Source organism: Triturus cristatus, chromosome 2_2 (assembly GCF_964204655.1).
Source record: "Triturus cristatus chromosome 2_2, aTriCri1.1, whole genome shotgun sequence".
Classification (NCBI taxonomy): domain Eukaryota; kingdom Metazoa; phylum Chordata; class Amphibia; order Caudata; family Salamandridae; genus Triturus; species Triturus cristatus.
In genome coordinates, this window is record NC_140582.1 from 29091642 (window position 1) to 29114765 (window position 23124).

The 23124-nt window shown below is 45.0% G+C and overlaps 1 protein-coding gene across 2 annotated transcripts in view; it reads left to right on the plus strand.

Moving 5' to 3' along the window:
- Positions 1-4916: 4916 nt before the first annotated feature.
- Positions 4917-23124, plus strand: part of PAQR3 (progestin and adipoQ receptor family member 3) — a 341693-nt gene continuing 323485 nt past the window's right edge. For both annotated transcript variants that reach the window (XM_085640956.1, XM_085640955.1), the window contains exon 1: positions 4917-5427. The gene's annotated coding sequence lies outside the window, so the exon portion shown is untranslated. The remainder of the gene's footprint in view (positions 5428-23124) is intronic.

The window sequence follows — 23124 nt, forward strand, 5'->3', positions numbered from 1 at the left end:
TACATCATCATCCGATTCATTTGCTCCGTAACCTCTTGATTCCACATTATTCCTTTTTTATACACATTTTCTTCCTTCATTCTCTCCTACCGCTCTTACAGGAAACATACCCTCTGTCATACTTGCATTCTTCCATCTTTTCATTCGATCATCATGCGTTTGATGTCCATATGACCTGCCAAACAGATATCTGTAACTTCTACCATTTCTTTGCTTTTCTCGCTCATGCACTTCGTCTTCCCACTCTGTCAATGCCTCAAACTGCTTCGGTCTAGGTCTTGGTTCTAAGTACATCATCTTTTCGCGCAGATTCCTTAAAACCGCTAAATTAAAGGAACCATGTTCTGGAAATGCCAGGACTCCATCGTCCTTCGTATATTTTACCCAATTATCTACCCAAATACAAGTATGATATCCATATTTCGCAATCATTAAAGCTGCGGGAGTTTTCGGTGGAGGAATTAACTGTCCTTCCCTAGTTTTGACCTGTTTATCTTTCTTGAACCACTTTTTAATTTTACCAAACCAGGATTTCTTTTCCCTATCTGGTGGTTGGTAATACATTTTCTTGGTTTCTGTGTATCGCTAGTCTTTTACAACTGTACCGCTATTCTGTCCACTCACAGCGCGACTTTACACTAACGCATCAATCAAGAGCGTATACGTCACTGTCACAGTCCTCTAATCCCAGCGCGATTTACACTAATGCACCAATGGGAAGCGTTTACGTCACCCTGTACTTCTCCAATCCTAGCGCGGCTTTACACTGACGCACCAATCCGGCGCGTTTTACACTTCTGACCCACTGTCCAATCCCAGCGCGGTCGTTCTGACGTCAGCAGCCGCTGCGGAAGCTCTGCTCCTGTCTACCCCTCCTTTACAAGTCCGCTCCGTGAACTCTTATTGCAACTTTTACAATTCTATTAGTAACAACAATAAAACATCTCCATTGTCCGCTTCGCTAACCAAAGAACAACAATAGACCTTTCTCACGAGAATTCCGTCTTTCCCAAGAGCAGCGCTTACCTCTGCCCTACTACGGAATCGTTACTTCCGTTGATAAAGTAGCACATCCCTCTACTTCACCCTTCTAACAAGCATTAGCTAATTGTTTCTCTAGCATTTAAGACACATAGTTGGAGAACCAATGCTCCTGAGAAATAAACCTAGAGTTTTGCAATCAATCCGAATGCCTTTACATTCACACTCTTTCACACAAGAAAATCTAGTACATACGCACAGAATCCTGTCTTTCTCGAGAACAGCGAACAGTCTGTCCTACTACAGAATTATGACACACGTTGACAAAGCAGCACTTCCCTCTACTTTGTCCTTCTTACAAGCTCAGAGAACACCTGCTACCTTTTCAGTGATAAGCGTTATCGGTATGCCATTTGGTTTCCTGGTACTTAAAGACCAAAATTTTACAGGTAACCTTCGCTATCATACACACTCCTCTCATACAGAGAATATTTCTAATGGCAACACACGACGATGCTGCCGAATCGAATCCAGGCAATGCGCCGTGCAACTTCACTTGTCACACGTTTCCCCTGTGTACCTACAGGGCAACAACAATTCCGTCTTTCCCGAGAGCAGCACTTACCTCTGCTCTGCTACGGAACTGTTTTCAAACTTCCGACTTCCTACATCCCAGAAGCCGTGCTAACAACATATAACTCAACGTAACTCAACATATAGTGTTAGTACATAAATCAATATCAATCAATAATCAATAAGCTATTTACAAGCAATGCTCACTTAAACCAAAACAGTAGCTAACCATACTTCTGCTACCAACAAAAACTGATGCAGCGCGGAATGCAAAATCCCTCCCTTCGTCACAGATCATAGATCACACACAATCACTACATTCGCTGGTGGGGCCCATAACACCAACATTCATCCTTCTAATAACCTGTTTCCAAGGAGGCGATTGTTCCACTCGCTGTAATGGAAGGAAATACTCATATATCCCTATTTATAAAGACCTAAACTTCACCTTTTAGTACTCCTCCCATGAATAGGCCATGGATCAGCTAGCTGCAGGTTGGAGTGATAACGAAATCTATAACTTATTTACATAAATACATTTTTATAATAACGACCCAACACAGTTCTTGTAATAAATCTTAAATTTTATCTAAATAATTGGAAATCGAGTCTTTGATTTAATCAAGCAGTAAACCATCATATTTACCTATTCTGACTAAAAGTCGTCCTCTAAGTCAAAAACTTGGTCATCAGTTCATACTGTCAGAGTCTTAGGAAACAGCTGTCCTGCAGTGTCACCGTCCTCTCCGTCAGCATAACATCAGGAAATCGAAAATCTTCTGAAGGGTCTCGCCAAATCAACCTCTCTATTCTACAATTTTTATAGTAAAATTACATTCCACAAAGTAACAAATGATATTTTGAATGCATCTAATTGGTCCGTTTAAAATGGTTCAACAGCTTTCCCATACGGATAATATATCTTTAGATATAGTTCCTATTTTCTCCTCAGAATAGTATCTTTTCATTGTTTCTTTCAGAGCAGCTGGCTGGTAGCCCGGTGTGTCCTTGGGTGGCACAGTTGAGTTAGGGTCGTCCAAAGGCCACTGCAGCTGATGGTGACGCATGCGCACTTCACACAGAAACCTTCATAATGGAATCGTGTTCGTCAAATAGGGATGTCGGCCATTTTGTGGCCACCAAATGGTCAACTTAAGCAAAGAAACACAAAAATGTAATTAAACATGGAAATGACTAATAAAATGTTATCCCCTTACTAATACCCATATGTGTGTGTATTTATCTAGCAGAAGCAACACTTAATGCAGGTTATATTCACATTAATAATGCACAAATCACGAATACATCACGAAAGCAACATATAATCATGCAATTTCTAATTGTCTATAATTAATATGCATACGAAAATTAGTTTACGTTATTAATTAGGCCATGCAAATGCAATTCCCACGTGTATTTCTTATATTAGTAATGTTGGTCAATTCACACAGCAAACAATTAGTACAATTACTATTAATTAATTATTCTTATTAATGTAAACATGCAAAAATGGAGAGGGTATACAATTTTTAAAGAAAACCCCACTCCAGCAACGCAGCAGCAGGATTCTCCCCACATCCCCCATGGCTCCTCTTGGGAGCCCACTGGGATCCTCCGGGTCCACCACACAAGCACATACATAAGTGAGATTGGACCAAGGCGCATCTTTAGATCTTCTGAATTGCAGTTGTCACATATATCATTAAATCAATCAACAACCAATTTGACACCTTCCACTGCACCACCAGTTCTCGTTCTATAGACGTGCTTGAGCAAAAATGCGCCTGTGTCCTCCCCTTTCCCTCCCCCTCTCCCTCCTCTACTCTTTTATTAAGTAGGTTTAATTTGTGTTATGAGTATATTGTCTTTTTGATGATGATGTAACGCTATAAGTGGGAGAATCTGTACAACCTTCTCCCCCGATGGTGCATATCTCTAGATCCACACCAAGCAATTACTCTTTGGAGATATAATAGGCCTCTCTGGTGGCATCGCACCTCACTCTCGGACATTTTATTACTCATTCTTTTAGTGCTGCAAACCACGAAGACCCTTTGATTATATTTTCGCATTGACACCACAATTGTGTGTTTTCTGTTGTTGTATCGTTTTATTATGTGGCTATAAAATCAATTAAAAATTGTATGTTATTTAATATGGTTCAGCTAAACTCAGGCTCGAGAAAATACATTTTGCTCAGAACTTTCAGCAAAGACTTCAGTTTGCTCTGTGGAGCCTAGTAATTCTTTATTCTAGCCGAGAATGAAACAGGGTGTAGTACAACTTCATGTTATAGATGAATGAGTAGAGTAAGTTAGCTTAGCTCACTTACAGGCAATATCTGTACCAACATTAAACTTCTATAAAGTAGCATTCTCAGAGACAAAAGGGGGCAGGATAACAAGCAAAGAGAAGGCATCACAACTATAAATAAACTTATAAAAAATGCATACATTAAAGTATACAGTTGCAACGGCATTTGCAAGAGTACTTCATGTGTAGTCACTCGCAGTGATGGTATTGGATAACGTCATTATGTCGAGTCCTATTACTCAGCCCTGCCTAGTCCCCTTGTCCATGCATCATGTGCTGTTCCAGTCCAAGTCTTTTCTTTGAATTGTGGGCCTTGTAGACCTGTTTATTTCATTATAAAAACAGAATTCAAAGGAAAAGAAAAAAAACCTGGACTGGAGCAGTACCTCACAAATGGACCTGGCAGCTATGATGTCATCAATTATGTATAATAAATGCGCTTCAGAGGGGTAAACGCCAAAGCTGCTGACTTTGGAACTGGGGGACCAGGCTCCAGTTTCTGTATTGGCTCATCATCTTTTGAATATGGGCAAATCAATTAATCTCTCCAAGACTAAAAAAAATAATGATAATAACGAGTCCTTGTGTAATGTAAACGGGTGCTTACTGCTCATGTAAAGCACTCCAATACTTTCCAGCCGAGTTTGAGCCTTCAAAGAAAAACGGGAATTTTAAACATTTTAGAACTGTGCTATGTACCTGCAACGGTAAAAAAAATAAAGTTCTTCAAAGAACAAACTCTTATAAGGTCAAAAATTAAAAACAATTGAGATACACTAAAAGACTTTAAACGTTCATTTGAACGTAATAGAAAATACTTTTCAGGCCCTATCAAACTTGTGCAAAGGTAGCTCAGCAAGATTTAGCATCGTTTGTTCGGAAGCACGGCGACCATTGCCAACAAATGGTGAAAAGTATTTCTGTCCTCTGGTTTATTGTTATAATTGTTGAATGATTACCGGGATAAGATGGCCACCATAGCACAGCATTACAGTCGTGTTCCTGCTAGTCCCATTTCTATGTCATCTGTTTTCTACAGTCCGGTCTCCAGTTATGTTCTGACTACTTTAGCTTGGGTGGCCTGTAGAGAGGTTGAATTGAAGAGTAGAATCATTGCAGCGTATAGTGTGACATGGTCACGGGAAAAGAAGTAAGGGTTGGCCTAGCGGTATTTTGTGTGTAAGCGGCAGGTGCTATTTTCCGACTCTGGCCACATCCTTAGTGGCTTTAGCCAGCCAATCTTTGTTTTAATAGCGAGAGCCCTTTCTGGCTCAAGTGATTTAGTTGGAAGACTGCGGCGTGGGTGTCTGCCTTTGAAAGCCTCTGAACCCAGAATGTGGGGCTTTAAATAAGGTAGGGGTAGTTTGCATCGAGCCAATGCGACTAACGTCTCGGCGATATTGGACTGCGGATCTGCCATTACATGGAGCGTCCGATCCAACCTTATTAAAAGCATCACGCACAGGAGGCAGACCGCATCAAACCTTTGTCGTTTGTTATAGACTGGTGTAGAAACAGAAACGATGTCCAGAGGCAGTGTTTCGCTGCTTCTTTACTGTGGTAAGTAGGTTCCATAGTGGTACTGGTTCCTTGTGTTTCAGCATTTATTTGGATATGTATGTGGTACACTGAAGCGCCCACCTACTTGGACTGGTTGGTCCTTGCAGGGGTGAGATTAGAAGGGTGTTTAGTAAAGTGAGTAGCTTTTCAACTCCGTTTATGGTATTCCTTGTGATCGTAGCCACTTACCTGGTTACTTCACTGGGTTGTCCAGTCTGAGAACTTTTAACAAGCATTGGCATAGCCAATAGGTCTCGCTTTTGGGACCTTATGAGTATTTAGTTATGCAGTGTAATATCCTTGGTGCAACAATATCAACTGTTGCATGGCTAAACACTTATAAGGTCTCAAAGGTGAGACCTATTGGCTATGCCAATGCTTGTTACTTTTGCAGGCATGTATTCACTGTTTATATGCCGGTAGTTATTGTTTTACACTCTAATCTCTGTTGCAACCTAAACATATCACTGGATTGCAGCTAAAGCTGCTGGTTCAATCTCTCACTTAACAATATAACTGACACAACTTATGTTATGGGTGAAATTAATGTTCCGGTGGATCCAGAAAAAAAATCGGGAAGTATACGTGGTGCAAGAAAAGTAGGGGAACTGTGGGCGGAGAATCACAGGGTGGGAATAACCCAAGGATTGCATCAGTGGGCGGAGCCAGAGGTGTGGCCAGAATGCTCAAACATCCCAATTTTTAGTATTTGTTTGGCATTTCACTTCCCAGTTTAATCAACCAATGGATACATATGATTATTTAAGGTTATAATGAGTTATTGATATTAAAACACATTCACAAAGTGGGATATGCTTCTAATCACAGAATGTCCCAAATACAATAAAATGTGGAAGCACAAGCCATTTGTCGCCGAGCCTTGGAGTTTCTGTCATCAGCACTTCTCCCTTTTTCCACAACAGCAGTTCAAACATGAATGGCAAAATATCCTAGTTTGCAAATGTTTTCTATATCATTATGGCTCTGCCATATTTGCCTCATAATGCAAGATCTGCTGCATGATCTGACCATTTAAACTAATAAATTGTTTATAGCTTAAACGTATCAAAAGTTAATAAAACATTTGACTTGTGTTGCTGCGGAGTGGATGGCTTATTGCAAAGGTTGACTGATCACCTTTCTCACTGCTGCATTTGTATGTTACACTGGTACTAATAAGGAAAAATCTTTCCAGAGACTGTTAGCATGTGTACACATGTCAAAATAATAAAATATCAGAAAATATGCTGCATTACGCTGCAGCCTTTTTTAAAATTCATAATTTAGTCAACACTGCGGCATCATTTTGTCCTTCTTTGCTGCGTAATTCATTCCAGTGGCCCCACAGCAAGCCGCACATGTTAAAAGTTCTTGTGAATGAAGCAGAGAGACTGTGAAGTTGGCGAACTTAGTTTGTTGTGCGTGCTAATCCTGCATTGCCAATCTCTGGTAAGTTGCACCTACTACTTCTGAAACAGGGCAAATGGAGGTACCTATGGGCGAGGCAGACTGGCCTCAAGGGCAGGGCCGACCTTAGCAATGGTGGTGCCCTGTGCATTAATGTTTGTTATTGCCCCCCAATGAGCACCTCTGCCATGGATTCCCTCACTACCGCCTTTTAAAAGTGCCCCTCAAGTCTCCATAACCACACTCTCTCTCAGATGCATTTAATTTGATTTACAGCACCACTCATACCAGTGTAGGGTGTCAGAGCACTTTACATCACACACATTACTCCGAGACAATCAATATGTGTGTAAATCACTGTATAGAAAATGTTACATAAGACTAAGGACTACAAGGTGTAGGAGTCACATGACAACCATACTAGTAGGCCATATAGTTTAATAGTGATTGGTCTGGAGTAACACAAACTCAGAATTTAAAACAGAATACCATGGTTGGGGGTTCTCTTTAATAATCAGAATTGATTCCTGTCCAAAAGAACACTTTTTGCAACATTATTAGGAAAATCAAAGACTGGGGGGGAACAGAACGCTCTAATTTATACCTTGCAGTTTGTATGCAGCTCTTAGATGAAAGTTAATAGCTCACTGTTCTATGTTAGGACTTTAACTTATAAACTGCAAGTAACAAAAGGATCTCTCTGACAAAAGCAGTAGCCCACTGACCTATTTACATTATGTGCACTTTGTGATCTGCATGGTACATGTTCTTTGCAGCAGGCACATTAACCCTCTGAACTACCTTTCCAATAATCAAAGCTTCCACTAGACAAAATGATCTCTCTCTAGGAAGAACATTAAACACCAGAGTCATCTTGAAATCTTTATTGTTGCTGAAAATTACGGGAGGCCAGGAAGGAGGCAGCAAGTTCTTTTAAAACCTTAATATACTAACATAATGCCTCCACCCAAAGTCAGCACCCTCAAGGGTGCTGTGACCTCAGTGACAGTCGCTCTGCTGCTTCATAGGCCTGTCCGCAAGACTGGAGGTGAACTTCAGTATGGATTGTGGTGGACAAGCCTTGAAGGTTCAATCAATCAATCAATCAATCAGGGAATTGTAAGCGCACTACTCCCCCGTGAGGGTCTCAAGGCGCTGGGGTAGGGTGTGTGTGGGGTTGGTGCTGCTCCGTTCAGCCGAAAAGCCAGGTCTTGAGCGTCTTCTTGAAGGTGTCCAGGGAGGGGGAGAGTCTGATGTCCACCGGAAGTTTGATCCAGGTCTTGGCTGTGATGTGAGAGAACGCTCTTCCGCCTGCTCTGGCTCTGTTGATGCGGGGGGTTTCAGCCAGTGCGAGGTTGGCTGATCGCAGGTTTCTTTTGGGTACGTGGAAGTTTATTCTGTAGTTGAGGTATTTGGGTCAGTTGTTGTGCAGGCATTTGTAGGCGTGAGTGAGGATTTTGAAGGTGACTCTCTTCCCCACGGGAAGCCAGTGGAGTCGCCGCAGGTGTTGGCTGATGGGTTCATGCCGGGGGATGCCGAGGACGAGTCTGGCCGCGGTGTTCTGTATTGTTTGCAGCTTGCGGAGTAGGGACTTGTTGATGCCGGCGCAGAGTGCGTTGCCATAGTAGAGTTTGCTGGTGATGAGTGCGTGGGTGACTGTTTTCTTGGATTCAGGGGGAATCCATTTGAAGGTCTTTTGGAGGATGCAGAGGGCGTTGAAGCAGCTGGAGGTGACGGCGTTGACCTGACAGTTTATGGTGAGTGATGAGTCGAGTACAATGGTGAGGTTCTTTGCGTGGTCTGAGGGGGAAGGGGGGCTGACGAGGGCGGTGGGCCACTAGGTGTTGTCCCATGCTGAAGGGGTGGTTCCAAGGATGAGGACTTCAGTCTTAATGGCGTTGAGTTTTAGGCAGCTGTTGGTCATCCAGACTGCGACTTCTTGCATTTCTCTTTGGAAGTTGAGTTTTGCGGTGGTGGGGTCTTTGGTGAGGGAGATGCTGAGCTGGGTGTCGTCGGCGTAGGATACGATGTTAAGGCCGTGTTGTTGGACGATGTCTGTGAGGGGGGCCATGTAGATGTTGAAGAGGGTCGGGCTCCGCAGGTGATTACCGTGTGGGCGGATAGGAAGGGCGGCAGTCTGAGCCTTTGGGTTCTTCCGGTGAGGAATTTGCGGATCCAGTCTAGGACAGTTCCTTGAATGCCGGCGTTGTGTAGTCTGGCTACTAGTGTGCGGTGAGAGACGGTGTCAAAGGCTGCAGACAGGTCGAAGAGGATGAGGGCTGCGGAGTGGCCTTGGTCCAGGAGGGTGCGGATGTCGTCTGTGGCGGCGAGTAGGGCAGTCTCTGTGCTGTGGTTGGTTCAGAAACTGGATTGGGACGGATCGAGGACAGCGTGCTCTTCTATGCATTGTGTCAGTTCCCTGTTGACTGTTTTCTCTCCCACTTTAGCTGCAAAGGGGAGAAGTGAGATGGGCCAGTAGCTTTTGAGGTCGATGGGGTCAGCTGTGGGCTTCTTGAGCAGGGGCCTGACTTCGGCGTGCTTCTAGTCATCTGAGAAGGTGCCTGTTTTGAAGGTGGTGTGATGGTGTGTTGTAGCTGGGGCGCGATGGTATCTGTGGCTCTGTGGTAGATGTGCGGCGGGCAGGGGTCGGTGGGGACCCCTGAGTGGATGCCTTTCATGGTCGCAGCGGTGTCCATGGTCGTGATGGGTGTCCAGTCGGCAATGGTGGGCTGACTGGCGCCCTGGGGAGGTGGGGGACTGGATGAGGTGTCTTGTGGGTGGTTGATGAAGTTGTCGAGTGTTCTGATCTTGAGAAGGAAGTAGGTTCCAAGCTTGTCGCAGAGGTCTTGGGATGGGGTGATGTCTGTGGCTTCGCTGCGTGGGTTGGTGAATTCCTTAATGACATTGAAGAGTTCCTTGGAGTTGGAGGAGTTGGTGAGGAATTTTTTGTGGATGAAGTTCCTTTTGGTTGTTCTGATTTAGATGTGGTAGTCCGTTGTGGTGTGTTTGTAGGTGGAGTAGTTGTCGGTTGACTTGGTGTTCCTCCAGTTCTTTTACAGGCGTCTGCAGGTGCGCCTGGATTCTTGGAGGTCGGTGGTGAACCAGGCGGCTTTTCTGGGGCGTTGTTTGCCGGGGTTGTGTAACGGGGTGAGCTCGTCTGCTCAGTTGGAGATCCGCGAGTGTAGTTTTCTGGCTGCGATGTTTGCGTTGGATGCCCAGGTGTGGTTGTCTCGGGCGAGGGTGGAGTTCAGTTGCTCGTCGGTGACATTGCTCCAGTTCCTTCGTGGCTGGTTTGGGTGCTTTGGGTTTGTTGACGGTGAAATGGACGAAGTTGTGGTCGGTCCAGGGTGGCTGTATTTTGTGGCTGAAGTGAACGCTGTTTCCTGCAGCGAAGATAGGGTAGAGGGTGTGTCCTGCTCTGTGTGTCAGTGCGTTGATGAGTTGGTTGAGTCCGATGTTGGCGAGGTTGTTACGGATGGTGGTAGAGTTCAGGTCGCTGGGGTTGTCGAGGTGGAAGTTGAGGTCTCCGATGAGTATGTAGTTGATTGATGCGATGGCGTGGGGTGCGATGAAGTCTGTGATGGTGGTGGCGAATGGTGTCCGGGGGGTCTGTAGATGAGTGACCCACGGAGTGTGGTCTTAGGGCTGGTATGTATCTGGAAATGCAGGTGTTTGGCGGAGGGCAATGTCTCGCTGGAGGTGGCGAGGCGGAGGGTTTTTTTGTGGACTATGGCGAGGCCTCCTCCCAGGGGTTTGGGGCGGTCCTTCCTCTGAATCTTGTAACCGTCCGAGATGGCGCTGTTGATGTCGGGGGCGGAGGTGACGTTGTCCATGTCTCTGTGAAGAAGGCGATGTCGGACAAGAGAGAGTCGAGTAGGTTCCAGATTTCCATGGCGTGTTTATGTACGGAGCGCACGTTGAGGAGGATACACTTAAGGGCGTCATTGGTGCTGGCTCTGGTGGTGTTGCGGGTCGGGGTGGTGGTGAAAGTCCGGTGGCAGTTGAGGCAGGAGAACTGTCCGTGGGTCGTATGCGGTGAGGCCTGTTGGCAGTCTGTGGGTCTTGCGGGGTTGAGAGCGAGGAGTGCGGTGGTGTCGTAGCAATGGAGGGCAGTAGATCCAGTGTTCCTGGCGCTGGTTGCGGTTTGGCGCAGATGGGCTTGCCTTAGGCGTGACTCTGCTGCCATGAAGTAGGGGAGAGGGAGGGACGAGCAGCTGGGAGGCGGGAGCGGCTGGGACAGGGGGCGGGGCCGCAGGGGCAGAAGCAGCGGGAGAAAGAAGAGGTGAGAATGGGCAAAAACAGGAGTATGTAAGTAAAAAGTCTCAAAACAATCCCAGGAATACAATTACAAATACAATTACCACGACAGTGGCAGAAATGAGACAGACACGACAATACCAGGAAATGCGAGTGAGCCCCAGGGGGCGGAGTCAGGGAGGCAACAGGCAGGGCACACGGAAGGAACACTGGCAGGCAAGGGGTCTCTAACCCTCCCAGGAGGGGGCTCGAGGCTCAAGCGGCGGTGATGTATAAGCGGAGCTGCTGGGGAGAGAGTATGCGTTTTACCAGGGGTCAGAGGTTAACCCACACTTGCCACTGCTAAGGTCCACCTGCTGGTGCTAAGACACCAGAGCTTCTAAGGTCTTGCAAAGCCTTCTAAGGTCTAGCATGGGATTGTGCTCTCTCAGGAGAGTGATCTGGTTCCCCAGTTCCAAATTCAGAAGCTCTGGCCATAGTGCCACATCCTCTCCTCCACTGAACACCATACTGCCCCACTGAGAGAAACTCACACTGCCTTCAACTACAACTCAATTGTTGCCGGCTATAAACACCTGGATGCAGCTCAATTTAAATGACGCACTAGACAAGAACAATATGCGGCGACAAAAAAAAGTAACAACATCCTGGAAAAAGCAAGCACTCATAGGGAATTCAAAATTTAGCAAACCATTTGAAATGTAAGCAGTAACAACATAGTCACCTTAACGCTTTTACACTCAGTATTCAGAAATCAGTGAGTGCTTTTGCCTGAAAAGTTAAGGACATGACTACAGGGCCCTAAATGGACCCATTTCAATGTCCATTGCTTTTATCCTTACAAAACGTTAGCTGTATGGTAAAAAGACCACATCCCTGGACGCAGAGCCGCAGTACACATTTTGTTTTGCAATCCACACATTGCAGTACCTCCAGGATTGGTGCACTAGTTGCAAGCCCAGGGAAAACAAAGACCAGAAACAAAAATAGCGCTTCACTGGCAAACTCTGTAAAAGTGGCGCTAATGTGTTTGGGTGTGAATTAAATCAATCTGTCCAGTTTGCTACCACTCTGTCTTACTTTATTTAGTTATTTTCCATATTTTTAACCTTTTATTCCCGATGCTGCACTTTGGAATTAAAATGTCAGAAAAATAGGACATTTCCAGCAAAAGTGTTTTTCTTTTTTGGATCCATTTCACAGGGGAGCAAATAAAAGAAAGGAGAGGAAAGAGAGTGAGAACCCTGTCTTGAAGTCACGGTTTTCAGTAAGAGAGGGAAGAAGAAAAGAGTGGGGGGGAGGCAGCTGAAGCGGCAGAGCAGAAGTGGACACTGTATTTTTCGTCTCTGGGCAAGAAGGAAAAAACAGAGTCCTGTTACTTCTCTGCCGCCTGTCCTCGAAAGCCAGGAACGCCGAGCTTTATCTATAGGTGATGGCAATTTCTTGCATCCTGGGACGCATTTTCAAAATAAAAAAGTAGGGTAACGGAAACCTTGGAATTGAAGAAGTCTGGGCACGCCGTGCCCTGCCGATCCCGCCCACTTTGAACACTGACGTGGTGGGGCTTCTTTTTATGGGTCTCACAACAGGACGTTCTGTGCCTGTCATGTTGGGAGGTGCATTAGTTACATGTTGTATTTATGTAATGGAAATCTGTACCAGGGAAGACTGAAGGCTCTTGACAAATAGAAACTCCCTTGGCATACACAAACCTGAATAACAATATACACAATTTAAACTCTTAGCACCCGAATATAGCACGCCATTGTTTATGACTCGTAAAAAGGAGCTTCAATCTATTTGTTTATTCAAGTTACTCTTGTTTCATGCATATTGATAAAGCACCAGAAGAAATAGTGACAGAGTGACGAGCCACTGACCCCAGTGATAACAAATAACCACTTTACAAAATTAATCTATCGGCCACTCAGACAATCACACAGAAGCAACATAAAACGTGGCAGCTTCTGAACCAGACAATGGGAATCTTTCCCTCACGAAAAGAGTAGCTTTCAACCCTTGTTCAGCTATAACACAACAGGAATCTTGTGCAAACTCCCAACGTTCACACACTGTAAAACACACTTTTTTCCAACCCACACAGTGTAAACAACTTGCACTCAGCAAGCCTCTGCATTTTCCTTCATCAGAACACTTCTAAATCTTTTTCCACAACGTAAAATGCATGTTACGCAAAAATAACCAGATTACTCAAACCTCAAAATCAAGCATCACACCTGCATACAAAAATCCAACGTGCATCAATATCCCACATGAAATAAGGCATAAAACGTGCATTTCGTCGTGCCAAAGCTAAACAATAATAAAGAAAGTCACCACCAAATGAAGCCAGTCCATAATAAGCACAAACGTTAACCCTAGCTTGAAAAATCTCACATCCATTAAATTGTGTGTGACTTGTGACTACTCATCCCAGGTTTGCTCCTCAGTGGCAGTCCCTGGTACCTCTCCTATAGAGGTGCATACCAAAAACTACCCATTACACCAGCATGGTCTGTGTTCACGCATCAAACGCAGCCAACAACTTCTCCAGGAATAAATGTACCAGAGACTTGGCTTGTGATCAACCCTGACAGCCCCATTGTGGCGTCTTTAAAGTGGATGAGAATGAAGCACAAATTACAAATCTGGTACTGGCCGGTCGCATGGTTGACTCCCACATGATGTTGTCGATCGCCATGGGGACTCGGAACAGGACGCGCCCTCCGAACCTGTCGAGCAAGTACCAAGCTCAGGAGAGAGAACGATTCGCCCCTTCAAAGCAGCGCTTCATTCGAGCCGGGGTAGCAGGTGGTTGGCACGGCACTCATTTTTGGTGATCAGTAGATATTTCTCATTCTCACACTTTGACACAAGGCAAGAGAATGAAAGGATGAAAAGGGAAAGGAAGGGAAAGAGAAAGATAGTAAAACAACTGCAAAGGGAGAAATAAATCTGGGCTGAAAAAGAACCCAGAAGTGTGAGATAAAGAGACAGGGGGTGTAGGGTGGTTTGAGGAATGACGACAAACTAGGTAGTACAGAGAACTCCTAAGAAAACCTTTGCCCCCTGCAAATTTATTTCCCTAATTAAGCACTGCGCCTGAGAATCACAAAGCTAATGACAACATGCTTACACACAGATATTTTCATGTACAAGCTTTCACATCTGGCCCATCTGTCCACACGGCTCTGCACACATAAGAGAAACCAGCATTTGCAATGTAATCGGTCCGATTGCATTGCAAATGCTTAAGTTTAAAACTGAGCGCGGCGCCGCTTCACGGACACCGCGCTCGGTTTCTTTATATATTTAGTAACTTAAACACTGAGCGCTGTGTCTTTGGAATGGTGTCAAAGCTCGCTCCCGCAAGGGAATCGCCAAACGTGCATGCGTTGCCATTGAAAGCAATGCAACAAGTGCACGTTTTTAAGGCGAAAAGCGAGTTGATTCCAAGAGGTCTTTTTCCTATGCAGCCCATGCGCGCTGCGTAGGCGAGACCTAAAGAACTGATGTTCCTAGGGTGAAGAACTGTCTGTGATGTGATGGTAGATATTTGTTACTAAACGCCTAAAAGCGAGATGAGCGTTGGATTAGCGCTAACGTTAAGGGTGTGGGAGTGTTGTGGTCGCAGGGTTGTTTTATTTTTTACATATATAGGTCTAATCTATTCCATAGTTTCTGAGATGTCTGGCTAGTGTAGTCTTTGTTACCTCTATTAATATATCTGAACTTGAAAATTTATTTAGATTTGTAACCGCCTGATCATGTTCAGTTTGACTCTTGAATGTACTCATGTTCCACAAGCATTTTTCTCATTATGTTTGTCCAGTACCCTGCACTTTAACATCCCCTTATCTTTTTGTATCCCCTAATAAAATACTTTGAAATAAAAAAAAAAGCTGATGGTCCTAAATTGGCATGATTGGAGAGGGAGATGGAGAGGGGATCTGCTGGGATATCATTTGTTACTATCATCCCAATCTGATTGTTATGGTGAATCGTAAAGAAGCGGTCATAGTTTAAAGTTAGTTGGGACTTGCAGTAGTTAAGTAGATTAGTCTTCGATTGGTCAGGATGCATGTGGCAGATCTCTTCAGTTTATTCAGTTGGTGATGGCTGATTTATGGACTTTAACACTACTGGGTGTTGGACAAGACCCATAGCATATACTTTATGCGAGGGTAAGAGCATTAAGCCGTATAAAGGATGTATGAACGACAGACAACTGCAGATTCTGGAGTGTTTTGGTATTAGGATTAGTGTGTGGAAAAAGGGTTATGTATGTGTGAGAAAGTGACCTCTTTCTGCATGGTTGTCCCCACTTTTTGCTGAATTGCTGATGTGTTTTGACTGAGTGTGCCCTGGGCTCCTGCTAATCAGGTACCCAGGACCTATGTTCTGTCCCTAAAAACTGCATTGAAGCCTAAACCCTATTGGCATCTCTGGCCACTGGTCAGCCCCTGGTAAATGGTACCACAGGTACCCAGGGCACTGTGACCAGAGAAGGCCTGTAATGGCTGCAGCACTTATTGTGCCACCCTTAGTGGTCCTGTACCATTACACTCACACACTGCTTTTGCACGCTGCGTGTTTTGGGGCAGAACAAAGTGAAGAGTCGACATGGCACATATCTCTGTGTGCCATGCCTACAACCCACTGCCCTGGCATAGATCAGTCACCCCTCTAGCACTATACCAGTGGTGAGGGTACAGGTGCATGAGCCCTGTACCCCTACAGTGTCTAAGGCCGTTCTTAGACATTGTAAGTGTAGTGCTGCCATTAATAGTATATGGTGCTGGGAGTTTGTCATTACGAGATCCACAGCACCATAATGGCTTAAAACTGAGACGTTTGGTATCACACTTATGCCAGTGTGGGATTTAAGGAAAAATGCACACATAGGGCATCTTTGAGATGCCCCCTGAAAACTAACCTACCACTAGTGTCCAGGCTGCTTTCATCCGCGGGGTCCCCGGTAAGGGAGTAAGCAGGTTCCATACGGCTGCTGAGCTTTGGCGTATGTGTGACTATAAGCCAACGCCCCCCACCAGGACCCATGGTACAAGGTCACCGGATATTTCAAATACACATGGCTTTCACCAATGCTGAAGGCACTACTTAAACCGTAAGTCATACCGGTTCTTTTTTACACCACAGGTTAGGGTGCCCCTTAGTGTGCGCATACCACCGTGGTGTCTTGGTCCTGACGAAAGCCTTGCAAAAAGCGAATGGAGGCAGAAACATGTTGACCACACATTTTTCTTTTCTGTACTATGGATGTTTGTGGTCAATTTAGCCAGTTGCTGATACATCCATCACACTGCTTCTAAGTAGTGCTTGGTTCTCCATGAATAAAGTTTGTTTACGGAGGAACTAAGTACTTTTTAAACCACTTTTCACTTATTCACACTTGCATCACAAAAAACCAGCTCCGCCGTAATCAGGCGTTGTAGCACACCAGGGAGGCACTCGGCCTCTCTGGTGGGAATTTAATGATGAAGCACGTCACAAACTAGGTTGGTGAGTGAGGGTTCTTTTAATAGACAAGAGTGACTTCTTGCGCCGTTTTTCGGTCTCGCCTACGCAGCGCTGCATAGGAGGACCTTTAGCCGCCGTTCTGCTCTTTTTCGAAGCACATACTCGTGCTTGTGGTGGCATCCACCTTGCGGGAGCGCACAGGGGCGCGCCACAAGCTCGAGTATGTGCTTTGAAAAAGAGCAGACTGCGCGCGCACGCACACACGCATGCACCACTCCCGGGCTTGTTTTGTTTAGGAAGTGCGTAACGTTTGGTTCCCTTTGGCTGTACTAAAGACAGTGCTGCTCAGTAATCATCCTTCTATGCTCATCTGTTTACTTTGATGCATTGATAACACATTTATAGATGTTTCTTTACATACATGTGCCCACAGCGCATAACAGGGAAGCGCTGACTGTCACAGCTTCGTGCCTGTGCTGTTCAGAGAAGTTTAGTTTGTGGGGACTTGGCTGGGAACTCCAGTAACGCGAGCGCAGTGCATTGGCTTGTCCGTTCCTACAGGGCAGGGCGCCACAGATTCCCTGCTCGTTATCCCATAGCGGTCTGTCCTACCTCCTCTTCCCGCCGCTTCATTGCCTTGCACTTGAGCGAGGCAGAGCCGCAGCACAGACCTCCAGCGTGAGGAGGTACATGCCGATGTGGCCAGCAGGAAATGTTTGGGCCTGCAGGGATGGTGTTTAGATAATGTTTTCGGGAGGGCTGGAGAAACGCAGTCATTGGGTGCTTCCACGGTGGGTGGGTCTTGTCTTGATTGAGAGCCGTGAATCTCAGGGTTAAACGTGGAAGTTGCAAGGATTTAGGTTTCTAGTGTCTAGCATCGGAAGGTAAATTATGCAAGGCCAATACAGGTTTGTTTATTATAAGTGTTATTGGGTGGAAACCCTTAAACCGCCCCCGCCCCCATCTCATTCCCGCCACCCCCGTTGAGTTGGTCGAATCCCAAAGGAATGTTTTTGAAACTGTACGCATGGAATTGGGCTACTGTGGAGCCCTGGCTGGGGATGCTATTTAATTCCAGGCTTCCGTGTTGATGTCTTGGGATCAAGTGCCTGGGCCTCTTCGGGTTCTGGCTGAGATGCCATGGATATAGGTTTAAAATATTCATTTTGCTGTTTATGAGCGGGGTTTACTGCTTGATCTGACAACCTATGCTACCAGCTGTTTTTAACCGAGCCCTTTCATCTTTCACTCGTTTCGCGAAAAGTCCGAAGCTATTATTATGAAGAGAAGTGTTTGAATAGAAATCGTATAGGGGCAATCAGTTTACTCAATGTAGCGTAAGTTTGTACCACATATGAATGTTCTCTCTAAAATATATATTTTTTCATCATGTCTGACTCCTAACATCGTGTCAGCTCGGAGCTGTTAGCTCGGTCCCTTTATATATTCAAGTTTCGTGCTAAGTCATCTTAACCTCGGATGTTGCTAGTGCCTTTTCCACGTAAACAAAACAAACGTATCAAGTCACAGTCTGCAAAAAAACGTCAGCCTGATCTCGGGGCGTTACTTAATTGCACAATTCGAGTATGCCAAATAGAGTACTAGAGGCCAATACATTTAATTGGCACTGTTGCCATGCTAGTCTCAACTTCATCATTTAACATTTCACTTCTGTAACGGAAAATTCACACATTTTCAAAGTCACCTCAACTTGTGTAAAATGCTTCTCCCTGCATTTTGGGCACCTTGATGCTCCTAGATGAACACTGCAACAGCATTTATTTGAGGGCTCCTAACATTATTCTGTGCCGTCTGGTGATGACTGATCCAGACAAATCCACTGTGGTGCTAGAGATACCAGTCTGATCTAACTTCTGGTCCAGTTTTGAATGTTTCACATGCATCCATGAGGATTATCATTATTGTCTGAAAGATCTGATTTGTGTCCTAAGTTAACAGTGTTGTAGGTAGCATGCCCATCCATATGTTGCTGGAGTTTTGTCAGCTTGGAGTGCCTGGCTAATCGGTGGTAGTTTGCTAATGTTGGTTAAGCTCCTTTTTTGTTTCAAATTGTTTATCATTGGAGAGGAAGTAGGTTAATTCTAAAGTCTCAAATGACTTGGGTTGATCCCAGGGGCAACATTTTGATTATAGTGGATGGGAGACTGGGCAAAGACCAGTCTTATTGTGTCTGTGGTTTGTGATTTGGACCTTCCTTTGGACTAAAGAGTAATTTAGGCCCACACCTTGAGGTGCAGTTGGGTCGACTCCAACCTCCCATTCTCCATTGTGTTTACTGTCTTTGGGGTGAACTTCTCGTGTGTATGGCACTAGACAAACATTCAAAGTGCAGTGTCCTGAATGTATGTTATAGCTGGGCTCACAATCACAGTTTGTGCTTAGCCATGTGTTTTTGTGGCAGTTGTGCATGGAGGAACATAGCCCTTCCCTAGGGTTCAGTCTACATGTTAGGCTTGCTTTTTAACAGTGGTTTGGCAATCTAATTGCTTATTGGACGAGAAGAGGTCTTGAGACACTGACTACTACCTTAATAGCTTTTTGTCTGTTTACACAGGCTTGTTCACTTTCTGATAGTTAGGCCCTTGGGAGAATACCCATATTCAGGCCACTCTTGCTATTTATTTCCCAGTGCTTGGGAAGGTGGAGGAGCTATTGGGTAGGAGGGTATAGACAAGTAGTTGAGGAAGCTTTGCTGGGTGGTTGGAAGTTATGACAACACTGACTGAACTTTAGTGATATTAGCACATACCTACTTGCTAGTCCTTGGTGTTTACTTTCTAACCCTGAGTGATCCTTCAAAGTCCTGATAGTATGAGCCACATCAGCTCCCGAGATATAATAGACTCAGTGGGAAGCTCCAATACTTCTAAAGGTCAGATATAGAGAGATCGTAGTAGGACAATAATCACAAAACTAGAAAACATTTTTATGTTCTTTTTTAATAGGGTCGTTCAGTTGTACATATCTTCTTGTTTACCTATAAGTTAACAAATATGCTTCTAACACTTTTTTATACTAACTTTTTGACATGCTTCACAGCAGCCACAGTACTCTACGACATAGCTTGAACACAATGGCAAAGCCAACAGCTCTGCCTAACACTTATAATGTCCCAATGGCAAGACCTATTGGCTATGCCAATGCTTGTTCTTTTTCTTTTGGCCGCACTCTTTTGTTGTTTGTTTAATACTACCATTAGGGGGATTAAGACTGACTCCTTATATTTCTCCCTCTCTCTCTTGTTGATTACATTTATGATTTCAGCTGCCACCCCCGGACATGTTTCTCGACCCCTGGGTCGAGAGCCGGCTGCACTCAGGGGCCTGAAACAATGCACATCCTGAGACGAGGGTGCCAAGCCTCCTCCCCCAGGATGGGCAGGTTTCACGTAGGGGAGGCAGGTTTCACGAAGGGGAAGCTTCAAAGGCTTGCCACCTTTGTGAGCTTCCCCAGGCCACTTGCTGCTTTCAGCAACTGGTACCCACTGGTTCTGACCCCCACTTTGGGCGGGAGACCCGGCGGGAAAAACAAGTGAGGAAGAAAGGTGTGCCGACCTCTGCCAACTCCATCCCTCAGGTGGGGGAGGCGAGGTGAAGCACAACTCCCAGTCCCCGCCATTTTGCAGATGGGGGGACTCAGCCAACCAGGGACAAGCTCATGCCCCCCTCCCACTGGAGGGTGGCATAATAGGGGGTGTATCCACCCCAGGGAAGGGATCCATTGGTCCCTACCTGTAATGCCCCTAAATCTAGTATTTATGGGCACCCCTGAACCTTGCTTCCTCAGACAAGAAGAAACTACAAGGAGAAGAAGGACCGTGCAGGAGCTAACAAGAGGAAGACACCCACTGACCTGTCCCCAGTCCTACCGACCTGTCTCCACCCCGAACCTGCTCTTGCGAAATTCCAGTGTGTCCTGCAGCTAGCAACCTCGAAAACCCCGGAGGACCTGCCTGCCTTCAACACATCAAAACTGTGTCTCCCATGAACACCGGATTTGTCCACGACCTGAGCTCGAGTGAGCAAACACCACGAGGAGGTGTCCCCGGCGATCCTGACCCGAGATCCGGCGATCCTGTCCTGCCTCAAGCCTCCAGTCGACGCCTGCAGCCTAAATCCAGAAGGTCCCCCCCACCGCGACCAGGAGCTGGTAAGATGACCGACCCCAAAAGGCACCCCTGCAGCCGATGCCCAACGGCCTTGGGTGGCCAAACCGACGGTGCCTAACCAAACCCTAACTTCCCTCTCGAAGTGGTGGTCGCACCCAGACGACCTTCCCCAAGCCTGCATTGCCTTTGCAAACTGGAGGTTCCCCATTGCAAACAACAGGGCGCCCGATGTTGAAACAGCACCCTGCACCCGGCTGCCCTAGTGCCGCTGAGGGTGCACCCTTGGTGCTACTTTGTTTCCCCATTTGCCCTGAGCTAAAGTCTTGGAGCTTTGCTCCCACAACCAAGTGGCCTGCTCGTCAGCAGCCACCAACCGGAGGCCCGCTATCCCCCATTGGATAACAGTGGGCTTCAGCACACTGCATCCTGCCGCCCTAGTGCCTCTGGGGTGTAACTAGAGTGCATCCTTGACCTTGGGGGACCCCTGAGTCTACCCCCAGAACCTCATCTCCCACTACCAAATACTTACCTCAAAATCGATAACACTATTTTCCTCTATAGGATAACATTGACTGTTTTTCTTGGAAAAGTTTCCAAGTGTGGAGTTTGAAAACCTAAAGAAATTATTTAAAATGGTACTATTTAACTAAAACGATTTTACTTACCTTTTTACAGGAAATGTCCCAGGGTAGTATCCAGGCATACCACTCTGAGTAAGAAAAGTAATCTAAAAAGTAACTTACCTGGTATTTTACTGAAAAGCCTATTCAAGTCTATGTACTGTATTGACAAAGTATTGCATTTCTCTGCAACCATCCTGTAAGTCAAAACAAAGTGCATATGCAATTTCAATTCAAACTGTTTACAAACGGCATTACTACTGTAAAGTATGTATTGCATACCTGTGCCAGGCTTGCTTGGTTCTACAAAATATAATAACTAAAAGAATATTTTTATACAAAACAATTGAATTGAAGTTCAGTCTTTGAGTGTGTGAATTCATTTGCGGACTTGAGTGTGTACAACAAATGCTTAACACTGTCCTCTGATACTGCCTTACTGCTCGACCACACTACCGCAAATAGAGAGTGAGGTGCTATCTAACTGTACCTCTGCCTACCTTTGGGGTTCCACTGGACTCTGTGTACGCTATACCCCACTTTGGTATAGTATATACAGAGCCAGCTTCCTACAGTATCAGATTAACATTCAATACCCAGTCTTGCCATAGGTCAACCCTTCATAACTTAACTGTGCACAGAAAGTAGTGTGTTGGTTGGCTGTTCCATATCTGTGGGCTGTAGATGTATTTGTAGGTGCAATTATCATTATGAATTCTATCCCTGGGGAACTTATGACATTACCATGAATGTCTTTTCCACACAGCCTTTAGCATGGAAAGTAAGGCAAGTAACATATATATCATATATATCACTGAAATAGGTTAAAGTGACTCTCTAATTTGGAATTGTAGTAATCTGCCACTTTACATTTAAAAATCGTAGAAATTCAAAGGAAAAAAACAAAGGTGAAAGGGACTTTATAGTTAGCTGAAAATGGCAGTTAAGATATGCTATTTTAAACATACAAAACACTGAAATTCATCTGTTACAGTTACCTCAAGTAACTATAACTCGCTCCGCCACCAAGGGTGTGTTGTCATTGATGTCATTTCAGATGTTAAAGTGATGTTAGTAATAATGTCATAACTGATGTAATATCTGAGGTGTTTAGCAGTGCATGGTGAAGGCTCAAGGTTATCGTTACTTTAGTGCACTTGTTCTAGTTAACCCCTGCCGCTGCGCACGGCTGGCCATGTCATGTAACAATATAAAAAGCGTAATTTTGAGTAAGGGAGACCTACTGGCTTTGCCAAAGGTTCTAAATACCTAAATAGTAGTTTCTGGGCCCCTGTGGACCTACTGACTATCAAGGGGTCAGCACATCAACATATTGGCTTTGCCGAAAAGTCACTAATAACCATAATCAAATGTATATTTCATAAATCCACACATTTCAATGTTTAATAATAATGTTTATTTTTTTTTAAAGCCGTTACTGAAAATATTTTATGATAATCACTAACAAAGATGTCTTTAAAAAAACATTTTTCAAGCAGCAAAGAACATAGAACCAACCATGAGAGGTTCCTGCACTCCATCTGAGGAGCACACAGCTCCCGCATGGAGTGCTTTAAAGAAATGATGTGGACTCTCCTATGTATTCAATGACCCAGGAGACTTACTGTGGTTCTTTTTATGTTGCTGGGGGGATTCTGCACACTCTGGAGCCCCCACAACATTAAATAAAATGGTTGGTGGTCCCCCTGCCTCTTCTAAGGTCACCACCAGAATGAAAAAAAAATATATTTTTAAGAAGCCGTACGGCGTTATGGGGAGCTCCTTGCGGAGCAGTGATTAATA